Below are 26,745 nucleotides of genomic sequence, written 5' to 3'. Positions count from 1 at the left end.
AGTTTTGCTTCTCGAGTGTGGGCTGTGATTCAATTGTACTAATACACTGTTTATTTTGTCACTGAACGTGCCTGGTGGCTGTCATCTGTTTGTTGTCATATATTTGACAGCGCAATTAGTCAATGTTACTCAAGCTATAAGCCTTGACGCTTGTTTTCGCTTTGCAACTGATTATAAACTATAGTAAGCAATTGGGTATAAAGGTTTAGAGTTAATTAGGGTTAGGTTGATAGTAATTTAGACAATACATTTTCAACTTTCAATATAAAAAGATTCTTGATGGCCTCTTAAAATACAAAAACAATATGAACATAAATTTGTATACTTCTTAGATTCGCTATCTCATACATACTACTGCTAGTAGTAATAGAGCAAAAATCTCAAAACTCAACATAGCGATCAAGGAAGATAACATTTAATTTCCCAAAATTGGTTGAATAATGATTATAAATATGCCGCTACAATAACAGCAGGTTATAATGCAAGAGACCTTAAAGAACTGAACAAATTGATATAAATGGGCATTCATATAATCTGTAATATGATAGTATACTCAGTTACGTAAGTAAGGTTACTGGTTCTATTTGTCAAAGATTACTATAATGAAAGTTGAAATATAATAGTCTGCTCTCTCAAGAATATTTATTGTAGAATTTTCTAGAATCTTGTAACGCTATCGACCAAATCAGTATGAATCAAAATTGAACAAAATTTTGCGATTATTATTTGAAAAGGGTCTCCCTTTCTTAGAATCTAGCATCTCATCATCTTTTATACCCAAATTTTGTTTTTGTTTTTTCCAAATATTGACAGTTTTCAACTTTCTCTGTTATTGTTGTATTAGTCTTTATACACAAAGGTGGCACGACAAAACACAAGAACAGCAACTAAAACTGAAAATTCTTGGCAACCAAACAAGCCCATTAAAACAGCTTAGAAACTACACACAAACAAGTTTTCATATATATATCTACATATATTTATATGTGTGAGTATGCGTGTGTGTGTGTTTCTATTTGTTTGCGGTTTGATATCTCCCCCTCACTGCTCTTACAAACGTAACTTTTCCATTTTGTATTAATTAAAATTTCGTAAATACCAAGCTATTTCGCGAGTAAGCGAACTAACGACGATGGTAGAGAGTACTAACACACATACACAGATATAAACTAGCACACTCAGGCATACAAAGTAACATTAGAGAACACACACCTACACGTATAAAATGACATACATATATAGTAAAGGGTGATTTTTTAAGAGCTTGATAACTTTTTAAAAAAAAAACGCATAAAATTTGCAAAATCTCATCGGTTCTTTATTTGAAACGTTAGATTGGTTCATGACATTTACTTTTTGAAGATAATTTCATTTAAATGTTGACCGCGGCTGCGTCTTAGGTGGTCCATTCGGAAAGTCCAATTTTGGGCAACTTTTTCGAGCATTTCGGCCGGAATAGCCCGAATTTCTTCGGAAATGTTGTCTTCCAAAGCTGGAATAGTTGCTGGCTTATTTCTGTAGACTTTAGACTTGACGTAGCCCCACAAAAAATAGTCTAAAGGCGTTAAATCGCATGATCTTGGTGGCCAACTTACGGGTCCATTTCTTGAGATGAATTGTTCTCCGAAGTTTTCCCTCAAAATGGCCATAGAATCGCGAGCTGTGTGGCATGTAGCGCCATCTTGTTGAAACCACATGTCAACCAAGTTCAGTTCTTCCATTTTTGGCAACAAAAAGTTTGTTAGCATCGAACGATAGCGATCGCCATTCACCGTAACGTTGCGTCCAACAGCATCTTTGAAAAAATACGGTCCAATGATTCCACCAGCGTACAAACCACACCAAACAGTGCATTTTTCGGGATGCATGGGCAGTTCTTGAACGGCTTCTGGTTGCTCTTCACCCCAAATGCGGCAATTTTGCTTATTTACGTAGCCATTCAACCAGAAATGAGCCTCATCGCTGAACAAAATTTGTCGATAAACACATTTCGAACCGAACACTGATTTTGGTAATAAAATTCAATGATTTGCAAGCGTTGCTCGTTAGTAAGTCTATTCATGATGAAATGTCAAAGCATACTGAGCATCTTTCTCTTTGACACCATGTCTGAAATCCCACGTGATCTGTCAAATACTAATGCATGAAAATCCTAACCTCAAAAAAATCACCCGTTATATTTAACGGTTGTTTGCAAGGCACAAAGTGAATTGTATACACCGCACGAGGCTGGTGGCATACAAACATACATTGGGGCACGACGCGTGTTCACCAAGAAGCTTGCTGGAGCTGGCAGTGTTTCGTGCAGCTGGAGTTTCGAGGTGAAAATATGAAAGATTATGTGACATATGCTTGTTGACAATGGAAAATTTTAGACTTTACGACAGCAACACACACACACTAACGCAGAAAGTTGCCTATATAAAATATTCATATTCATATTCATATGTTGCATGCCATATGCACGCCGTGGCAACCAGCCTGCGGAGTAGCAAATACGACCGCAGATATGCATATGGTATGTAATGGCATCGTTGCAAGTATAGAATCACATATGTATGTATGTGACGTGTGTGTGTCGTTGTGTGCAAATTCGCGTTTTGCTGCGCCCTCTAAAGCGTTGGGCGTTTTAATTGGTATGTCATATGTCGCAAGCCACAAGGAAAGTAGACGCTAACTGAGCCGCAGCTTCTTCGTCGTTGCAGTCTAGAGTAGTCTAGTTTTAGGCGCGCAGCCACTCATGCAATCAATTCTATGTGCTACAAATTATTTTCGAATAGCATATGGCAAACTTTCCTCTCCTTCCTCACTCCTTTCCCCCATCTCATTAACTCCACCATTACCAACATTATTATCAACTACTAATATAATCTGCGCGCTCTCACAGCCACCTCCACCATTTGTGTGTTGATTTTCAAGTAATTATTTTAAAATTAAGTGCCAAACTCTCTAGTAGCAGCACCCAATGGTACTTAGCATACAAAAACAATTTGCTGCGCAGTTTGGTGGCATACTTTTGGGGTTCGGTTTGTTGGTAGTTTGAGTATTTCCAGAATGTTTTACATAAACGTTTACACTAAATTTGAATGGCAATTACCCGGAAAGGTAGTTTTATTTAGCGCTCACTGGGAAATGCCAAGTTCAACTTTTCATGCCAGTTTGGTTGCACTAGCAGCAGCATGTCAGGCATAAAGTGAATTAATGCAGTTGTTGTTATGCAATTAAGTGGGTGTGCGAGAGAGAGAACAATATGTGAGTTATGAATGGAATTTAATTGAGTGAAAACATAAGAACAAATTTGATTGGAATACAGCTTAATAAAAAACGATTAAATTACTATTAAAAGAAGATTTATGAGAGCTTACAGAGTGTCACACAACTCACATAGATTAATGAGTAACCAAAAACTTTCTAGAAGTAAACTTTTTTCAGATAGGTGGCAACGCTGTAAAAAAATCGATTTCCACAAGAACACTTTCTTAGATTCGATGGCACTATCTAGTAAATTTCAGAACAGTTAAGGTGTCAGAATCAATATGAATAAAGGTTGTATTTTATATGTCTAAAATTAATACCAGGGGCTCAGGTTGTAGCCCAACACCATATAAAAACCATACCATATAAAACAACTGAATTCTCTGCTAATTCAACTTAGAAATTCGTCACAATCAAGAAAAACATGTTAAGATCACAAAGGTGTAGATCGTGCAACTTCCTTCTGGGTAGTGCAAAGCTTCCACTTATCCAGACTAGACCCCAACATATCAAATACATGTCCGGCATACATACATATAATCGCCGCATAACACTAACCAATCGCCTATTTGAATGCCCAACGATCCCGCCCGACTCTAACACTCATCCTATGGTCCGACCTTGTCGAAACAGTCCGTTTCATTAGATGACCTCGATGACAATTAAATTTACGCTTTCACCCTCAAGCAGGGTCTAGGTAAAAACAACAATATTCAGAACTAAGGTCTCGTATTTGTAGACAACAATGCTGCATAAAGAAATATGTACCGAATGTGCTACGTACTTCAAGAGGTTCTAGCTAAGTAATTTGGTAATTCAATTCGGTTGCCATGGCAATCCGACAACCATTTTGTTGCATTGTTTTCAGCGAACTAACGATACAGAGTACTTCGGTGCGTTGCTTTACTGCTAACTAATCTACTTAAATAGCTGCTAATGGTTGATTGCATTTAATTTCGGATAAAACTACGCTGCATACCACATCGCCGCTTTCGATTTGCCTTCAGTAATACCCCTAAGAAGCGGCAGCAACAGCAGCAGCAGCAACAGCAGCAGCAGCATATTTGGCGAATTTCACGATGACGGCCAATTTGAGAAGGAAGACAACAAAGCGACGACGGGATGGCAGGATGACGGTGACGATGTGGCATGCCACGAGAGGCAATCGGAAGCGCCTAAATTGCTACGAGAGTCTGCAAATAAAGGAGAAGGCAATGGCAGCATGACGAAACCAAACACAGCGACCACATCCGTGGAACAACATAAGCAGACGGAAGTTAATTGGAGCGTGGGAAAGCTGAAGAGCAACGCAACATATAGCAAGGTAAGGCAAAGCAAAACGAAAAACCCGTCACATATGAACTAAGCTATGCAGCAGCAACGTGCCAAATGTCGTAAGAACTATGAAGAGTATTAGTGTGCGAACATAAGCGGCAGTGATAATAAAATACAGACAAGCTCCAGCCCGACACTCAACGCCAACCGCTCAGCGTCAAAGCGACAACCCCTGCTCGCGGCGGTAAGCAGTGTTAAGATCTGCGACGAACGTGCCCATCAGCGTCAAGATGTCACACGATTTTTGTGACATCAGTCGCGCTTTTACGCGCATCCTGGACACACAAATTTCGGTTTGTGCATTGCAAGTGCGCTTTTGACTTCTTTGCACCTACTAAAGATTATTGTTGTTGTTGTTGGTGATTTTTATTATTTTGGGTACCTCGTTGTTGGGTTTTTATTTCGCTGCTGTACAGCATTGTTGCCGTCGACGCCAAAAAACATGCTTAAATCAGACACAGGAACCGAAGCCAAAATTTGAACGAGAAGCGTGCGTTGAGCGCACTAGAGCAGAGGAGAGGGAAGAGAGAGAAGGGAGAAATACACGAAAAATGCAACGTTGCTTTTGTTACGGCAACGCGTGCGAAAGGGAGTGAAGGAAAACATTAACAATGACGATGCAACAAAGAGATTAAAAAAGAAATGTGTTGCACCGACATCAACACAAGAGAGTATATGAGAAAATAACGCGACGAAATTTTGTCATGCCGTGCACGAAAGCAGCCGAGGCAACAGCAGCAGCAACAGCGGCTTAACAAAAGCACTGCCATTGGCGGCAACACTGAACTTGCCCTACACAAACGCGCTGTTGTTGCGCCACAAAGAGTAGCTTAAATGACACGTAGCGGCACTAAGTAGATAGCTACTTTTATATGCGGGTGTGAGAGAATGTGTGAGCTTGAAGGTAACTGGCGAACAAAAGGTTGCGTGCGGCTTACGCTTGACAATGACGGTGGCAATACGTAACACACCCACACACAAACCGATATACCAATAGCCTCTGAAAGCCAAAGAATCTGCGCTCACCCAGGCATTTTATAGTTATTTGTGGCATATGCGGCATTGTTTGACCAACACCAACAACATTAGCGGCAGTCAGTCAAACCACAGTGCCTGAATGCTCTTGAGTACTCCTCGGTGCTTCTGCATCGCCTTTGGTATGGCTTCAACTGACTTTGGTGACCTGTAGGCAAAGGCAAAAGCCAAGTGGTTCGTATGTGAGTTCAGTTGTACAGTTGCATATGTTTCTACGCACGCACAACCCGCAGTAAATGCTGTAAACATATTGGATGAAAAGGGAAAAATGTAAGAACGTAGTGAACGTATGTACCAGAAGACACTCAAGTGAAACACCAAATAGGCCTCTGTGAAGTTTGAGTTGGCCTGCAGGTATTTTTTAAGAAGTGCGAAAGCGGTAGCGAAGACGGGTAAATTAAATATCAAAGTATTAGTAATGCGTTGAAGAAAGCTGCAGTAAAGCAGAATACACTTTAAAGAATGGAACAAAACTTAGAACTAGCGAAATCAAAGCCACTTGTGCCATTAATAATTCAATACAACAACAGTTAAAGAAAAAGTTACGCTGCGAAAAAGCGCAATAAAACCACTATCACGGTCAAAAGCTAGCAAACTACACAAAGCCCTCGCAAAGAAAGAAAGAAAACGCCTGAGACAAATAACTTAGTAAAATGCAGTGAAGGAGAAGTGTTGAAAAAAGAGAAAGAGAAAAGGGCAACATTCAACAACAACAGCTGGGCTGAAAGACGTGTTTGAGGAGCCCCTAAAGAGTCACTCGTCTCGCGAGGCACTCAGCAATTGCCACTAAAACCATTGCAAACCGTGTCGCTAATAGCATCAAAGTGGCAACAAATTTGATTTCCAAGTAAATGTTGAGAGATGGAAGGAAGACACGGAAATACGACATTGGCGTTGCATGGTGAAGCTAAAGAAGTTGAAGTCAAACAGCGACAAATGAAGCAAATTTTAAGTGTAAAGTAAGTGTTGGGGAAATGGGATAAAAATTGTTTAATTAGAGACACAGTTAAATGTAGAACTATCAGAACAAATAGTTACTTCCGTCGAGTATGGCTTAAAATACGGTTCTCGGAGAGTTTATGATGATGATATATAAATTTTTATCAGCTTATTTAAATCTGTGCATCAAAATCTACTAGGTTTTGACAAGGAGCTTAAAGCTTTCAAAATCCAAAGAAAGCTTTCAAAGTTCAAAAAACGCTTTCGAGTTCAAGGAGAAAAAAAATTAATCAGATTTTTAGTCAAAGGAAAACGCCTCATTACAGAATACTAGAGATTGAATTTAAAAAAATCTCTTTATACGTATGAAAAGCACTAAGGCACAATATACAATATTTTTACTTATTGAGAGAAAAAGCATATCGTATATACCATTCTACTCTGCTCAATATAATTTTAATGGGTTTTCGGATGCAGCTTAAATATTTCAAATGCAAAGAAAGCTTTCAAATTCCAAAATAAGCTTCAAGTTTTAGGAAAAGGGATTCGTAATATTATGGAAAAATGTGCTTTTGTCGATATATTCGCCACAAGAAAAAGCCGTATAAAGGCTGAAAACCTTTCATATGTAGAGAGTGGTAGTAGCAACGATTCTTTTGGCAAATATTATAGATTTATAGTTGGAAGGTTTCCTTAGAAAAACCGTATATTTTCAATTTCTTCTGTAAATAGAAAAGAGTAACAAACAAAGAGAACGAGCATCAATGTCAATTGAGTAGAACCAATCCTTCCAAATACTCAACCAAATCTACGCAGTCTGAAGATATTTCAAAATGCACTACCTAGATTTATGACCCAACTAAGTTAGTAGAGTTAGAACGAGTCAATCTTCCACTTTTCCAACTATTTCATTCCACCAAATCTTCGGCATTCCATCAAACAGTCGCTTTTCGCTTTTTCCATGCAACTATTCAGTCCAAACAACGATAGAAAACCCATAAAAAATTCCTACGCAATAAATTACCAAATAGCCGGGGCGTCTTTTTCGTAGCACTCATATCAAATCTCGCACAGCAGCCGTCATCTAAGCCACTTTTAATAGCTATTTTAAGGTTGCGCAGATTTTCTCTTTCACTCTTCTACGGCAATCACTGCTGCTCGTTACTCAATCGCTAGCCAATAGCTTAGTGCAACAATGATTGTATAGCAATGACTGGAGTACAACAACAACAACAATTTTAGCGCATAAAAGTTAGCAAGAAAAGCGGATTTTTCATTGATTTTTTTTTTTTTTTTGTTATTGAAGTATTTTTCTTTCATTCGCTCATACAGCAGGCAGGGTATTAATTCCTTTTCTTGCCGCTCGATTTTTGCATCGTGCTCCAGCGTCGATAAAGTATGCATGGCATGCCAATAGCAGCAAAAACAATGCAAGAAAATCGGGTTCAATATTGCTGGAAGAATTCAGTAAAAGCACAACACAATAGTAGCAACTGTGGCCAAGCGAGCAGCTGCTGGTCGTAAGCAGTTCCCAAAGCTTCATTGCATGAAACTAACAGTTTTTAAGGAGGCAACTAGCTGCTGCTGCACCGGTAGTAAGTAAACTACTCGCATTTGCAAGCATACATTCTAAGTGTCATAAAATTTCTTTCTGTTATACGCCACTTCGCTGCTGCAACTACTGCTCTGCTATCCATTAGCCATCTATCAGTGTTCAATCAGCCGCATTCGCCTTGACCGCGTGCAAGGTTGTGTGTGTCCGTCTACTTGCACATAAATATATACCAATATCGTTCAACTTTCCACTGTAGCCATGCACAAAAGCTTGACGAAAGGACTTAGTGACTGCTGACTGACAGCATTTACAGCCGAGCCACCTCCTCCGCAACCGCACTATCAACCCAACCTCATCATATGGCACACAAACCACTGCGATTTTTCTCAACGATTTTATTCCATTTGTGGCACTACTACATATGCGTGCGCTTGTACGAGTATTTGTCGACTTTTGTCTCTTTGTAAACGTATTTGTTAAGTACTGCGTGAGAGCCCTACACCATCGCCGCATGAGTGAAGAGTTCACCTTGAGCGCAAAGGCAAACAGAAATATGAGTAGTTTAGTAGTTTGTAGGACGAATGCGGTAAACTACTACATACATACATACGAGATATGTTCAAAAACTAACGGGAATATTAATTTTTTGAAAAAAAATTATTGATTCGTCCACATTTATGTTCAAAATAATCCCAAATCGAGATCGTCGAAATACCTCTCCAACTCGATTTTTGGACATCATTTGGCTCTTTCAGCGATTTCTAGTAAGCTTCTAGTAAAATTATGACATTTTAAGGTTCTCACTACGCTTTGGGAATAGTAAAGAGTCAGATAGAGTCATAAAGAATAATGCAAATGAACGAAATTTTTAAATTTTACAATTCCCTTTATTTTTTGAATACATCTCTACTAGTAATGCGCTTAGTTACAGACCATTTCTCTGGCAACAAACTACAATTTTTCTTTTTATGATTTTCATTTTCATTTTCTAACTTGAATTTTTATTATATTTTTTAAGCCCTCTCTCCCTTTACATTTACCTTCAAGTAACAAAAGCGGATTTTATGTGGTTTTTTTGGTCTGTCATTGTGACCGAAAACGAGAAAACATATGTGCATATGTAATGGTTGACATCATTGTTGTAACCACATATTTGCATGGCTTGAATTCGTACGAAATCGAAATGGACAAGCAAACATTTACATATACATACATACATATATACTTATCTAACACTAAGTAGTGCTTGGTTGCCCTTCTGGTAGCACTTCAAATTCTATTTAACCTCACTTTATGTTGTGAAGTGCTGTAATAAATAAAACATATCACTTAGCACCACATTAAATTTCTCTTTGCACTAAATTATTTCGTTTAAGTATTTGCTTTAATTAGTTTCAAAGGAATTTTTTGAATGTGTGATTTATTTAGGTGGTCACTTATCAAAATTTGTGCTAAAATGACGTCAGCAGAATAGCTAATATTACTAAATTCACTCAAGAGATACTACAAATGGCTTTATCTTTCGTTGTTTTCCTTCAAATCTACCTTCCTTTGTATCCCTATCTTTTTTCTCCTCGCTCTTTCTTCATCTCCATCTCTTTCCCCCTCATTTCTCATGCAACGAAACGAAATATCTTCTCCACACACCAAAAATTCGAAAATAATTCGCACAAAATGAAAGATTTATAACAACAAGTCGACTAGACAAGTGAAAGGCGCGCTAGCCAACCAGAAGAGTGAGAGAGACATATAGGAAGAAAGAGAGAGGTGATTGGGCACTGATACTAGTGTGTAGTGAAATAAAATACAAATTCGAAAATTTTTGCATTCTTGATTTCAAGTTCTCTCGAACTGCAGCTCAGGAATGTAGCTTATATGCTTCTGCTACTGCTGGAAAATATGCAGTTATTGCATTTAGATTTTACGACTCAAAATGCATAAAGAGTTTTGATTAAAAATTCAAATATACAATGCTGGCTTTTAGGCAGCAAATGTAAATTATCAGCATAGTCTAAAGAGAATATCTAGCTTAGTGAGAAAGTTGTAAGGTTACAAGAAGTAATGGTATGGGGAAAAAGACAACAAATTATGATTAGGAAGTAAAGAGAATTGGATTAAATATTAATAGTGTCAGATATTGAGATTGAACTATACTTAGAAATCTAATAAGATGTTTCATAAAGACTCTAAGAGAACAAATATATGCTTAGAGAACTTTTAAAAATTCAAATGGCGGGATCTGGAGATATTCAGAGAAAGGACTTTGTTGGCATATAGGCGTTGTATGATGAATGAGATTTCCATCTATCAAAACAAATTACATTTACACTTTGCCTGAAGTATACATAGGACTCAATCCCCATTAATTCTGAAGAACAGGTCGAATAAATTTCTTTACGGGGCCTAATATAGCTTCGTCATGCATCAAGCAGCAAAGAAAAATTGGTAATACAACAATAACATGGAAATCTAATTAGATGTTGCGTAGTATGTTCCCAACAAAGTTCGATAATTTTGTTTAAGTTATGATTTGGAGTTGCCGGACTGAAAAATATGTTAAATGTGAAGACTAAGGAATATTTTTCTTACTTTAACATAAACAATTTTTGCAATCAACGTTTTGTACTTACAACAATTTAATAATGACCGAAAATTGATGCCGAATACTTTTATGCTTACCTGTAATGAAAAATGGATATTCATTTCAAATTAGTTGATTAATAATAAATAGAAATGTTCAATATTTAAAGTTAAAACCAAATATTTTCTATATAATATTTATCTCAGCAAACTAATAAAATAAAAAATAGAGTTGCCACAATTTTTCTTACATACGAATTAAGAAATCAAAAAATGTTCTAATTTAGACGAAATCGACAACCTTCAAAATGACATAAAAAATTAAAACTGTCATAACAATAGAAAAATTGAAATGTTTGTTTGCGAAATTATAAAAAATGGCAATTGCTTGCTGCTCACTGCTCGATTTAAAAAATATGCACTTTTTGGGAAAAACAGCGAGCATTTAACAGCAACATGTCCTTTTCTTCATTTACATAATTTAAAATTCTATATATACAAATGTTTGCTGCGAATATCTGGCACATTCAAATAAAAAAAAATTATGCATTTTGCATGCATTATGCTTTTGTCGGCCACTTTGAAGACTGTTGTGCAAATACAGCCTGCTGCTGTGCCACAATTTATACAAATACACATTGTAAGCATTGTATATTCAAGCAGCTAGAGGTCACAGTCATGTGGCTTGTGTCTGCAAATAGCCAAATATAGAACTAAGATGCCAAGAACTGGATTGCCTACATGTTCAAACAAATATTTGAGTTTCGTGTGCTACTGACGTATTGTTGCTGTAATAGTATTTGTTGTTGCATTTGTTTACTTATGTGGACCATAAAAACCGAACATTTGACTGAAGATTCGAGAAAATACTTTAATGCGACGTAGTGAAGCGCGGCGAAGCATGTGGTGTTGCACGTATCAACACTTCAGCACCGAGCACTTGCGATTAAATCCTTTCACATGAATGGAAGCGAACAGCGTCTTTCAAAACCGCAGCGCCTTTACCGACTTCCAGAAGGCAGAATTTGCATGCTTAAGAATAGGAATATGCAAACGCCTGGCAACACTGCGCCTAATCGGGTCACTCAACGCAAGAGTACACGGGTGTTGCCAGATGCGGCTACTTGATTGTATTTCCTTGGCATTTCCTAGCCAAGCTGCTTATCGAGTTTACTGATAAAGCGTTTACTTTAGTTGTAGTTGTTGTTGTTTGGGTTTTAGATCAAAGTTACTCAACTCAACAAATTTGCATGCCTTCGTCTTATTGCACATGTTCCTTGTATTTGTACTGGACTTTTTCAGTATTCACACAGTTGTAGTTGTTGTTGTTGCCCCTTGTATTTTACTTGCCACTCTTACCTGCTGCGCTTTCGTTTCTGCCAAATTTGAATTGCTTGCTGCTCACTGTTCACTTGATTGTTTGTCGGCAACAGCTTTTTTGGTATTTGTTGTTGTAGGATTCTTGCAAATGCAAGCGCTTGATTGTTGTTTTTTTAATTTTTGTTGTCTTTTTCTTTTCCTTAAATTTCACAGACAAATATTGAGGTTGCTCATACGCCCCAACACACCACACACAGCGCAAGGCTCAGCCGCCGCCAACCAAAACTTAGTGGCAACAAGACAGTCGATGAATATCAGCGGAAAATGCACAACAATGGCAAACAATAGATTTTGTGGAAAGTCTAGCGCGGGGAGTCCCCTGTTGCGTGGCAAGTTTTTGTTGAGGAGTCGAGGGGTAAAAATTTTGCACAAACTTATTATTTACTTCGAAGGACACAAGTGATGTAATGTTACTATGTAAAGCGGATTGCTCGAGAGCTTAAAGTTGAACAAACACACACTTACACACAAACTAACAGAAAATTTGCCTTGCCTTCATCCACAGAGCGTATATGCCACTTGCACTACACAGGCAGCCAACTTAACTGCAACAGTGTGTTTAGCGGCATATGTGGACTGTTTCTTTGTTGCCTGCTGCTGGCTTTAGTAGTTTGAGAGTCGGAATTTTCAAAATTTTCGTTGTTTTCTTTTTGTTGTTGTTATATTGCCTACTATTGCTTTTATTGTTGTGAAATTGCGGAAATCAAGTGTGTTTGGAGCAGCTGTTTGGTGCTACTATCCTAGGTGCTAGCATATTCTTAATATTCTTGTAGGAATAGATTTATGGAAAAAAGATAGTTGATCTTGGAAGTCGAACTAATAGAAAAATGCAAAATGGAATTTGAGACTTAAAGTTGTTGAGGCAATTAGGGAACAATAATGGAAGTTCTACTTTTAAATGATGAGAGTGCTCCCAAAAACGAATGCCGTTGATATCTTTTTTTCTTCTTTGGCACTATAATCGTGGGCCGTTTTGGACCGAGAACATAAAACTTCATCATTTGCTTATATCCTTTGCGAAGTCACACTAGTTGTAAATTCCAAAAGTTCCCCAAGCATTTGGTCCTTCTAGGGATGCGTGGATGTCCATGCTTATTTGATGAGCACTCATGAGGCATTCGTTGAATTTTTGTGCGCTTTATTATATCCATGCGCCGTAGAACTTATACAATTAATGGTTCCACCTTATTCAGTAATCAATGATCACGCGTACAGCACCAAAGATCTTACAGGGAACAGTTCTCTCGAATGTTACAAGTGTTTTCTTATCTCTGTTCGTCATGATAGGAGGGAATGATAAGATACAGAACCCAAAGCAGCTGGTTTGGCATACTTTTACCACTTATACTGTCTACTTAATGGATATTCATCCCATATTGTGGTATTATTAATGAAATTTCATTCGAGAAAGGAGGGTTTTAGTTATAATCAAGAGGGCTGCATGGGATAAATAAAAATAAATAAAATGACAACTTGCATGTCAATATGGGAATAAGGAGGTGATATATCTATTTCAAATAGCTGTACGATTGAAAGCTAAGTCATATTCCTTAAAGTGGACATGAAATAAAAGGATTAACGGTAATAAAGAAGCTGGTTTGTGGTTTTTAAAGGATAGTAAGGTTGTTAATTGGCTGAACAGTGGCATTTTGACTTAAACGAGACTGAACTCTGAGATCGTCATACATTTCAGTATTAATCGTTGCTTTTCTTCCATTATTTTCCTTCTGATATCCTCCTTGGCAGAGCGACGGAAATGAAAGTCATTGTCTACTCACCTGCATCGATTGTGTCGGTGCACTGGTTTGTCGACTGCGTCAACTGCAACCGTTACAGCTATCTGCTACCATTCTTGTTCTTTATACATAAGCAAGTGTTTTATATATGGTTATGTTGTTCTTTTGACAAAAGCTTTCGGCGTTTTTTATTATGACTTCCGCGCTGCCAGCAGTTTTCGTATCTTAACGTTACATCAGACAAGTTGGAATTTTATGATGACAACACTGCCGAAAGCTGGCAACGATAAATGGAGAGACAATAGTTCTTGGTGCAGAAGCAATAACGTGGACTTGAATATAATTTTTTAAAGCTTAACAAATATTTGTCTTCTTCATTTTATTCCCTTTTCTACTAAGTTTTCGAATTTATTTTTAACTCTTCTCCATACAAAATTGGTATTATAAATATTTAATTCACACGCGCTATACTATATAACTATCTTCCTCTTCTCTAAGAGCACCCATCCGCCGCTTGTTAATAAAATCAGTTACGCTTGGCTAATACCTCATGGCACGTGACTACCGGCACTTCACTTTGTCAATGATAGAGACAACAAACAATTTACAAGCATAAAAGAAAACAACACAAACAAGTATCAGTTGCGGTGCCAATGATAGCCAAGTAACACCGAAAATAAACAGCACAGAAGAATAGATAAAAAATAAGTGAAGAAAGCACCTAAAAACAAAAAAGACAGAGTCAAAAGTAGTCAAGCAAATCTACAAAGCCAGTGAAGTCAGCGGAGCGAGCCGGTGTTGATATGCGAGCGCAAGACAAAACTTGTTAATGGAGACACTGAGGGCAACTAAAGGGAATAAAGAGAAAAAAGAAAACAAAGAGTAGACGAAAATCGAAAACACAATGATGGAAGATGCATCTAAGCTTAGAGGTGTCAGGTTAAGAGGCATAAAATATAAACAATAACGATAATTTTCTTAAAAAAATTTGTTTCTTCCATTTTTCTTTGCTTTTCCTCAAAACTGCTGGTTTTGACTTGTCAGCTTTTATGTGCTTTTTGAAAGACTTCCCACAAAAAGTGCTCATGAGAAGTTCTCGATTTGATTGAAAGTTCTTTTTCTCTTCCTCACTTATGTTTGTTTTTCATTCTTTTTGTTGTTGTTGTTTCCTATGTGCTTTTTGCTGCCAGCTGATACGCCACTTCATCATCTCTTTACCAAAGCATGGTATGCATTCTAGTAAGTCTTCATTATGTCTCTGCTGTTTGAAGTTGTGTTGTTGCGCTGTCTTTTTTTTTGGCGAGTTTCTTCTATTTAGTAAAGACTTTTGCAGACATGAGCAACAACCATACCGGCAAAAGGAAGGCTAACAATGAGAAGATGGCAAAAAGCAGTGGCAACGCAAAGACAACAACAATAAAAACGGCAACTGGTTAGCAGACAACGAAATTATTGTGACTACATTGCCATTAGATGACAATAACAATAACAACAACATTGTGTTGCTTGTTGCCGCCACTTTAAATGCATACGTACTATTGTTGGGAGGCGAAGAAAAAATGAAAAATAAAAAACAAAAATAACAAAAAAACTCCAATAGTTTGGCGAAGTTTGCTTTTTTGCTCTTCTTTTCTTCGTTTAACTATTGTAAATGTGAATGCGAAAGAAATTTAGAAGCAAACAACAACAAAATTGTAACTTGTCAGCAACTCAACTTAATTAAAAGTAGCTCAAAACAACAACAATAAATAATTTAAAGTAAAAACTAGAGGAAATTTTTTTCCATAAAAAATAATAAAAAATTATAACAAAAACTTTTATTATTGACTGCTCATTGCTACGATAAGTTAACTTACTAAGTCTCAAGTTATATTGAGTTTGTAGGTGTGTTGTAAAGTAAATTTAAGTAGCAAGAAAAACTTGTGAAATTAAGAAAGTACGTTTGCGTAGCTAATATTTCAATAAAAAGTTAAAGCAAATGCCACTCGAGTTGCTGTTGTTGGTTGCGAAGGTCAGCAAGCGATTTCTTAATCCAGCTGCTACGAAAACTATCAGAACTTTCCTTCAGAGAAGTTTTTCAGTGGTCAAAAATTTTATAATTTGCCTTACGGTTAAGTATGATTAATTATTGGACTAATCTCCGCTACAATTTAGGTCAACCATAACTTTACTTTCATGTACACTAACTTAATTTTAATGTCTGATCTAAAGTTTAGGTCACCTCCCAAAACTTCTTAGGCACAAAATAGTAATTTGACAGCATTTAAAACATGTTAATTCTAAATAACACCACTCATATTTACACAATATAAATTTACACGCCTTGGGACCAAATATTATTTGCAGCAACTTTCCTATGATTTATACATACTTCAAATCTACATAACAATATTATTGGCTCACCACATTACCGAGTACTCTCCCAAGCACTAATTAATAATATTCCCTACGAAAATTTCAGTAGTTTCAAGTATATATTTACGATATTACAAATAGGCATACTGATATTTGCCGGTCTGCCCAATGAAGTTTCATCTGCAGTGTCTTAAGTCAGGAAGCTTCGTTCTCAGTAAGCAACACCTTAACCACTTGTTGTTGAGGCAAACAGATGCCAGCCAATTTACATGAACTTCATGACAAGTTTGTATGTAAATATGTATTTTATGAAGTGATGCCTTTTGAGTAAAACTTGACAAATGTTGCAAACAGCTTATCGAAATGTGAGTGAGAGTGTAAGTTGCAATCGAAAGTCATAATGGCAACAGCAAAAGGTTGACAAAATATTTATGTCTCGAAGTAAATGACGTGGTTTCATATAACCAGGAAGCAAACAAGGTGTTGTATATATGTACATATGTATTAATGTTTCTCCTCCAATAAGACAATATGCATGTGAGTAGATGGTTTATTAGTACAAATGATTATGAATAAATAACTAAGAGCGATCTTAATCCAATGATATTTGCTTAGGAAAGTGTGCTTAATTAAAGCAGCTTTCGAATGGATGAGGAATGTCGGAACAATATTGCTTTTGTTTCAACTTCAAGTGGAGATATGTTGGTGTGTGCTTAAATATTTATTGAAATCACTAACATACTTACAGGATTTTGACGATATTTAGTTGAATATATGACCTTTAAAAAGTATATGGGTTCGCAAATTGGGCCGATTGTACATTAATGAATTTATCTAATAATTGATATTTAATGTCTAAGATATTTAATATATTATACAGCGTTACCATTTACAAAATATAAAAATATATTATAAATTATAAAAAATATTTATTTCGTAAAAAAGTATAAACATTTATGAAATTTTTACTCCTCAGGGTTGCCACGTAGACAAATTATTATTGGAATATATTTACATATTTACTAATACAAAATATTAATATTTGTTTAGTTAATGAAAATATTTGCACTCAGCAGAAGGGTTATTTCAAGAAATTAGTTAATTTATATTATTTTTGTACCAAATACTAGATGTAAAAATGTTAACAGGGTTCTGAAATTTAATTTCTTTTTTTAAATTTTTAACGAGTTAAAAAGTTAATATTTTAAGTTTGCAAGAAAATAAATGTTGTAATAATTTTAATTAATATATGTATGTATGTGATTGGCGTTGCAACCGTTTAGCCGGTTATAGCCGAATCGACAATAGTGCGCCACCTCTCTCTCTCCTTCGCAGTTCGGACACAATATATAGTAGAGCTTTTTTATTTTTATTATACTAGAGTATAATTATTCCCACTTTTTCTAATTTTCTTTCAAAACATAATATTTATGGAAAATTTCTAACATTACAAAAACCTACATATTTATCTTTGCAATATAATATTACGCCGAATTCCGAATCTTTACAACTGAAATATAAATCATTTCAGAATTTCGCTATTTTCCAGTTCAGCTATCAGAGCTTCCTATTACTTTCTTCCTTACCATTGTATTACTAAAGCAAGTAATTAAATGGAAGCATAAACTTGCATTAAGTACGCATTAAATTCAAAGTGCAATAATATTTACGCATATTTCATTAGAGAGTACAATAAATAAACATAAAATATTGTTAAAATATATGGCTTAAGATATTGTAGATTACGGTATTTTATGCTGCTGCAGTAATTTTCTTGCCATAACTTTTGTTGCTGCTGCTGCCTACATTCACAAATCACCATTCATGCATTTGTATTTTCAACATTGCGCTTTAAATAATTGAAATTTGCTTTTATTTATTATTACATTAAAATGCTAACATTTCAATATGTATTTAATTCCAAATCATTGAATACCATACGCGCACATATTAAATTAAAGTTATACCTACTAATCACTAGTTTTGAGTGTTTTCATGTATTTTTGTAGCATACATTTAGGCGTAGGGGCACTGTAGCGCTTTAAATGGACCGTATTTGTGCAATTGATTTGACAGTATTTATTAGAAATAATTATACATTTTGATTTTTGCCCTTACATGTGACTGTATTATTGTTAGTTATATATAGAAATATACAGACGTATAAAGGCATATGCAATAATAACACCCAAAATGTTTATTTCAACAAAATTTATTTATTTCGAACATTTAAATTAATTGAAAAATATGCGCAAGTTATTCTAGGTCAGGTAATTGTTGCGGCTGCTAAGAGACGACATGCAGCGCTGGAATTTATATTAAGGCAATTAGCATTTATTTACTCTTCATTTATTTAGTTTATTTATACAATCTTACTTCGACGGCAGGTAATGTCTCAAAATTCATTCAATTTGCTGTGTAAATATAATGGTTTACAATTGCTACATCAAATTTGAATTTGAAAAGTACTAGAAATTTAATGAAAAATATTTCAAATTGTACGAAAACTAAGTGATTTCGAAATATAAAATAATTAAATAATAATAAAAAAATAAAAAAAAAAATAAAAATAATAATAAAATAAATGTAAAAAATTTTAGAAAATTTTCAGTCAAAAATTTCAAAAAATTTTAAAATTTTAGGTAAATTTTTTATATTAAAAATAATTTATAAAATATATAATTTCTTAAAAATATTAAATATATATATATATATATATATATAAAGCTCTAAATTATTATTTTAGGCCATTCAAGCAACACTCTCATACAAAATTCATTGCACTGAAGTCACAAGCAACAACCAAACTGAAAACCTAGCTGCCACCATAAACACATACACAACGCCAATACAAAGCACCCATTTTTCTTGTTAAGCATCCTTTGTTTCATTTTTATATCATTAATTTTTTGCCTTGCATCTGTGAAGCGTATAAAAGCCACACTTTTATCAGCAACTGCTGCCAACACCGCCACACAGCATACATTGAGACGACAGAGCGACACAACCATAAATCAACCAAGAGCAATGCCAAGCAATAAATAATTATTTAAAAAAAAAAAAAACATAAAAATGAAGTCAGTGATATTGTATGGCAAAAAAAATATAGTGAATGCATATAAATGCCGCTAAAGTATGGGAGAAGCGTAGCGATTAATGGCTATTAATTTGCTGGCCACAATAATTATGGTAAATTTACATGTAGGAGTACAAATGTGAGGATTATAGAAAATTTTAAGGGTGTAAAGCAAGCAAGTTGGAGAGATATATTTTATAAAAAAATGTATACTTTGCAATTATCTTTAATGAAAACCATTTATTAAAACTTAATCTTCACGAAATAGTAATTAGTCCATGACCGTATTGGATGGTACGTCTACGCAGTGTCATATAAATATTATGAAATACTAAAGTAACATATTTAATCGCATAGAAATTTTATAATGTTGCTTTAAAACTTTAAACATTCACTTACACTTGTCCCTAATACTATTTCAAGGCCCTTTGTCAAAGAACTAATTCAAAGTAATCATAAGTATTATTTAACAGCGTATTTCATAATGAAGTTTTAAAGTCTTTAAACCGCTTTTAACAGTATAGGTCTTACTTTTATTTCGAGTTAAAATAGGAAATTACGTATACGCAACTGGTTACTATTTGAAGTTACGTATACGCAGTGTAGTACAAGGATTCGTGCTTATATCGTACTTAAATTTGATTTTTAATTAATGTAATACATATAACAGTGAAGAGTAAAATATAATGTAATATTCTTCATTAAATTTTATTTTATTTTTCTATGAAAAAGTAAAAGAGATCGCACTAAGCAGCTTTTAAAGCTTGTGAAGTTGTATGTTGTGATCATAGATATAACAGATATTGTAAATAAAACTCGCGGTGTAAATTACTTGATAGCGTCAATATTTTGTGAAAAATTTAGCAAACAAACAAACTAAAGCGTTTAGATAAGCGAGGAGTGATAAATACACACAAATTATACAAGTAAATAGCTAAAAAACTTTTATTAGCCAAAGAACATAACACGAGGAGAGTCAGACAAGTCAGTAAGTTTTTCTTAATAAGATTTTAAAGCAAAAAATACTAATAAAATATAAGAATATTTTTAAAATGAAACCATGATTGCAGAAATGATCTCAATATAAGGATATTTTGTTGCAAATAATTGTCGAAGGTCAACTCAAAATAAGAGGTACGCAAAAGTTGGAGGTTAAGAAATCATGTATAGAGACAATGCCTAATCTACAAGGGTGATGGTTAAGATTATTCCGGATACATTTATGATTAAAAATCATTCATTTCATTAATAAGGAAAAAGTGAGCAGAGTCTTTAAAGTCATTTTATACGTCATTTTACACACTTTAGAATACAATTTATTCTTCATTTTTTACTGTTCACAATTCGTCAATTTGTGAAGAATGTTCAAAACAGGCGTACATATTATAAGTATTCCTGTGGTTTCTTCCCTTAACCTCAAATCCCTAGGTATCCTTAATTCTCTGGCATATTATGTATATGTATATTAGACCAATGTCTCATCCACGGGATGTAAATGAGACCCGATTCTCACAAAAAATTTGAAGTAAATACACGATTGAAATGCTTAAGAACTTAGATGCTCACTCTGTTTGGGTTCCTTAATTTCTATTTCGTGGATTTGATTGACAATTACTGAAATGACAGATCTCGTTGTATGGCTTCTTAGTTTAAGTGTTTCTAAGGACCAGTGTATCTGTTCGGTTTAGAAAAAATATATCTTAACACAACATCTTAAATATAACATCAACAATGCAAGTATTTATCATATCGCCCTCATACGAAAAATTTCAAATTTTAACGAAAACAAAACAATAAACATTGTAATATACAACCTTTGAAGGTGCAAAGCAAACAACTACAAAAGCAAAAACGAACATAATAACGCAAACAGCTTTTAAATATGAAAGTTGTAATAGTTGACAACAACAACAACAATAAAAGCAACAAACAAATGAAATGGAACGCAAACAAAAGGTTTGGCAATAAACACACAGGCACAAAAATATATACAATCTTATATAAGGGGGTATTTCTCTTTTGAAGTGACTGCAACGCTCGTAGTGGTAATTCCAATACATACAGAGTTGCGCTTGTAACACTCAGTTGGCACTATGATTGCTTGCCGGGTAAGCGGTTATGTTACAGGTATGAGGGGAATTTCAGCTTGTCGCTGCAGCTATGGCACGCGCGTTCCATGCTGCATGTAGCACGTTGGTGTGTTTGTGTTAATGAATTGCGTTGCAAATGAGAAGTTGTTTATATAACGAAACGATGAGTAATGTTTTGCGTTCGTAATATCAATAATATGAAAATAACAACAAAAACACAATTTGTGTAACCACAAACAGGCGTATGTAGCACGTGCAACAACCCCTTCCAAAAATATAATACGTAATTGAAGTGCGAGCGTGCTTGCAACAGGGTTACTCAGATTGGTATTTTGAAGACTTCATAAAAGAATTTTTCGACTCCGGTTTCTGTAGAGACACACTTGGTCACTTAGAAGTCACGTTGATAACTGTATCATTGTATCTTTTTGCAATATATATTTTTGGGATTAAGAGTGAAATTCGAATTTTAGGTAATCTTAGCCATACATTTTAACTAACTTTACGATTCCTTAAAAAATTTCGAGTTCGGGTAGATTTTTGGGATTTCGAAATTTTCTAAAGGCCTATATATTAATAATAATAATAATAATAATTGTTTACTACAATTTTTTTCTTTTTTATTGAACTTGAGAAAAGACATGTAATAAATTCTGGATCCCGATTAGTTCAAAACCTTATCCCGAAATTTCGGGTTAAAATTTTTTTTTTTTAATTTACGGATAACAAGTAAGTAACCCGTGGCCCCACCCCATACTAAGTTTTTTGTACATATCTCGCAAACCAATAGAGCTATATAAACCAAACTTTCTGCAGTCGTGTTTTTTAGCCACTTCGTAATGCAGTCCAAAAATGAAAGAAATCGGATAATAACCACGCCCACCTCCCATACAAAAATTAGGTTGAAAAATACTAAAAGTGGGTTAACTCATTAACGAAAAACGTCAGAAACACTAAATTTCACATAAAAAATGGCAGATGAAAGCTGCACTCAGATATTTTTACAAAATGGAAAATGGGCGTGGCGTCGCCCACTTATAGGTTAAAAACCATATCTCAGGTACTACTCGACCGATTTCAATGAAACTTGGTTTATAATAGTTTCCTTACATCCCAATGATATGTTGTGAAAATAAGCCAAATCGCTTCACAACCACGCCTACTTTCTATATACCAGAACTTTGAAGACAATCTGAATCGTTTACTTTACAATATATAATGTAAGCACTAGTGAAGATATCGGTGCAGAACTTTGCACAAATACTACGTTTATAGTGTGGCAGCCCCGTTCTAAAAATCACCGAAATCGGACCATAGGTTTTCAAGGCCCCATATATCGAACATGAGGACCTCGGTACTTCTAACCTAATATTAGGGTTTCCAACTTTCTATGGACTTTATACAATATATATGACGAATATGTGGGTCAAATTGTGTATTATATAATATAAATAAAGTTAAATAAATAAATTGCAAGAGTATAAAATGTTCGGTTACACCCGAACTTAGCCCTTCCTTACTTGTTAATTTTCTATTTGTTTTTGTTTTCGTATTATTTTGACCCAGCTCAGTTGTTGTGCGTTGTCGGTCAACCGAATATAACAACGTGCGCTTGTTGCAGAAATGTTGTGGTAAAATTAAAAACGGGTTACACGGGTGATATAGTAAAACAAGCGGTTGCAACAACAACAAGTACAACACATTGTGTGTAGGTATGTTTTTGGAAATTGTCATTTTTAATTATAACGGAGTTAGTTTTGACACTACGTTAATTTGAAGTGATGCGAAAAATATTCAAAATTGTTGTATAAAAATTTTTCTTACTTGAACAAATTAAAGTTTAAAATAAAGCTAGTTCCATACCAGTTGTATTTTGAACTAGTTTTTTGGTAACTCGTTGGCAACTAGCACCAAAAAGACCAGTGTTGTGCATATATGCTCATTAATTGTGAGAGATGATTTTGAATATCAGAAAAAGGTCAATAATTGGTAAATGATTTAATTGTAATTATGGTGATACCATGATGAGTCTAATTTATTCTTACAGACCATCTGCAAGCAAGCTAATATTATTAAAACTATTTAAATATCCTTTTCTTCCACTTCAGCCATTAAATTTGCTAGAATGATTTTATTTCTCATCTAGTATTTTCTCTACCAATTCAACTTTGCATAATTCTGCCATTTCTGCCGCAATAAAAAAAAAAAACTTTCGCAACCCATTTCTTATCCAACATGCATTCCAATTCTTTCTTTTGTTATTATTTAACTATTTTTGCCGCCATTTATACAGCTGCGTAAAATATACAGACCAGCATGAGCATAAAAAGGCAACGGCAACCCCATGGCGTATGAGTCACCTACGTTCCACAGCAAGCATTTGTCTCGTTGAGCACAGTGCTTTCAAAACTATTGCCAGTCGCCATATGAACACATAAATAGTTATGTATGTATGTAAGCGAACTGTAATTCAATGAGCTGGCTATTTGATGACATGGACTTTATTTATGAACGAAACTATTTTTCAACTTTGCTCATAGTTTTACAAATATAAAAGGAAAAAAATTACATTTTTTTTATAGCAATCATTACACTTTATATTATTAGATTTGAGAAATTGCTGACAGCCTGAATGCATTGAAGAGCATGTGCGCTTTATCTGAAGTTATGAAAAGTATTTTTATTTGTTAGTATATAAATGTATGTTTGAAGTAGAGTTGCTGTATACTTTACTATTTCACACAAATAAATTGTGCTTTAAAAATTTCAATAAAAGATATGTTTTATTATTAGAGCAAAATACTTATAAAGAAACATACGATATTTATCGTTTTAAATATTCTGACTCGGTAGGGTTGCCACAGCCAAATATACTTGCAATAGAATTGTCAGAAAGCACTAACTACATGAATTCTATCAATTTTTCGCAATTAAAAATAGCAACTAAAATTATTCAACTGAAAATAAAATAAATGCTGTGTAGTCCTGAGAAGAGTTGCCACATTATTTGAGTTACTAATGAATCAATACAATTCAAATTTAAAAAGTAGTTTTAAACAACACCTAATTTTGTATTGTTAAACCGTTAAAATAAAAGCAAACAAGCACAAAATACACAACTTCTAAGGATAAAAAGGTCTTAAACACATTATTTACATATTTTCTAATTTTCAGCAGAGTTGCCACTTTCTAATTTCATAAAGCTAGCTTAATATTAATATTGATCAGATGACAAAAAAAAGTAAAAATAGGGTTATTTAAAAAATATTACACAAAGTATTAAAAAATACCAGCTATAGGGTTGCCATTATGGTATATGGAATATACAGTTTATGATTAAATTTACATAAAGAAATCGAAATAGTACCAACAGGAGAGTGACAGAGTTATTAATGCCAACAGAGTTGTCATGAGTTTGAAAATAAAAAGATATTAATATGTATCAAATCAGACATATCAAAATTGGCTTTGCAAGTAATATTTTAGTGTTAGATATAACGTAACACTACATTTTTACATATTAAAATTTGTGGTTGGGGTTGCCATGTATTTGTGTTTAAAATTATCGTCCGCAAAGACTAAACTCAAATTTAATAAAAATGATACAAAAGCAAAGCGCATTGTCATCCATTTTTTGTTCAAAAATTTTACATAACCAAAAAACAAGGTTGCCATCTACCAGCAATTTGACATATGTAATTAACTTATCTAACTTAAAGTAAAAGCTTGCATTAAGTTTCCAGCAGATTTTATTAATTTATGAAGTTATTGTTAGCAGAGTTGTCGTTTAATTTATATATTTAGTGATTAAAACCTTATGGCAACTCTTCGTAATTTTTTTTATGAAAACGAGCAGAAAATTGCAAAATTCCATATCAATTACAATTATTCCTGCACTCTTCGAACAATATCCCAATACTTTTCCACTATTTTTATAACTTAATGACCAGCAGCAATAATCAGAGACGCATAATTGATACTACATGTACAAGTATGCTTTCATATAACCGAACTGTTTGTTGCTGCCAACAAAACTGTCACAACATGCACGCCGTACCCTCTAGCAGTCAATAGTGGCATCGAAACGAATGGCAACGCTGAACTTTGCTAACTGGCAGCATATCACGCAGAGTAATTGCTGGTACTGCCACTGAAACTTACATGCTGTCGCGCAGGAAATCGTAGTGAGCATAATTTATACATATGTACTTTGGAGTATGCTCCATTTCCTACTTATGTTATTGTATGTTAACCCGACACACATTATTCATAAGTAAAACGACATGTTAGTTGTCATTCCATTTCAGTTATCACAGCGTACAACAAAAAAATGTTAAAGCAAAGGAGGCTGGCATCCCAGTGCAGCGTTTCCAGATAAACAGTTGGCAGCTACTCAATGTGAGTGAGTGAGTTGTGAATTGTATTGCCAGATGGTGGTCAACAAATCTGCTGCCAGCTGCCTCCTGCTTGATGTCTATTGTTCATCATCAATGCTAACGCCGGTTGACAACGCTACATCAACTTCGCTCAGTAGCAGACCAAAGACAGCAAGTCTTCCGCGTTTCCCTAAAGTCAGCGAGCTGCATCCTTATTGTGGGCTCCTTGTTTAGTTTATGTCACACTGTTGCTGCCATATCAGTCTGCCACAAAGCGCACTTGCACACGTTAATGCATCGTTTTGCGCTTATTTCCGCTCGTTATTTTTCGACGGCGCCGTCGCCTAGATGAAGGAGTTCTGCCGGCAAACGGCTAGCTGTCGTTGATTTGTAACCGCCTTGAGAGTAAAATTTCATATGACCAAATGTGTCCGTCAGTTGCACCAGCACCTACATACACATACACACCACCATCGAGTAGGCGTATCAACAAAGCCTGCATTTGCGCATCGCACAGCTCCTTAGGCCATATTTCGTATGTTGTGCTGCGCCCTAGGGAATACATGCAGTTGCTATCCTCTCATTGTCGTTGTCCTTTGGCTGTATAGCTGCTCTTGTCAGCCTGGTAGAGACTTGAGGCTACTGTTTTGTCTTGTCTACTTTTTTTTCGCGAGCAAGTGCGCCCGTAGTGCGATCTCTTTATTCACTTTGGGTACTAATTTCTTAAGCTGAGCCAAGTGAAATTTTGTTCATACATAAAATAAATTCTATACGATAATATTTGAGAGACAGGAAGCTAAGTCTAAGTCTAAGACTAAGTCAAAATATGAGGGAAATTTAATTTAAAATAAATTTATAAATTAGGGGAGAATTTAAAGAAGGGGAGAAGGAGGATGTGAGAAAAAAATAATTTATTGATAATAATTTATTGAGCTCTTCTCAGCAGTTACAGTTTAAACATATATTTATCTCCCGCTATCTGTTTTTCTCTCTATCTCTTTAATTGTCCATCTTGCTCACCCACTCACACTAT

General features: G+C 34.9%; 2 protein-coding genes across 3 annotated transcripts in view; both read right to left on the bottom strand.

The window, feature by feature from the left end:
• Positions 1 to 10,767, bottom strand: part of LOC128921297 (Ig-like and fibronectin type-III domain-containing protein 2) — a 28,134-nt gene extending 17,367 nt beyond the window's left edge. For both annotated transcript variants that reach the window (XM_054228404.1, XM_054228405.1), the window contains exon 1: positions 10,750 to 10,767. The gene's annotated coding sequence lies outside the window, so the exon portion shown is untranslated. The remainder of the gene's footprint in view (positions 1 to 10,749) is intronic.
• Positions 1 to 26,745, bottom strand: part of LOC105220458 (Ig-like and fibronectin type-III domain-containing protein 2) — an 804,343-nt gene that overhangs the window by 29,368 nt on the left and 748,230 nt on the right. The window lies entirely within an intron of this gene.

This window comes from Zeugodacus cucurbitae, chromosome 4 (assembly GCF_028554725.1).
Source record: "Zeugodacus cucurbitae isolate PBARC_wt_2022May chromosome 4, idZeuCucr1.2, whole genome shotgun sequence".
Taxonomy (NCBI): Eukaryota; Metazoa; Arthropoda; class Insecta; order Diptera; family Tephritidae; genus Zeugodacus; species Zeugodacus cucurbitae.
Note: the sequence above shows the minus strand (reverse complement) of the source record. Positions and strands in the feature narration are given on the sequence as shown.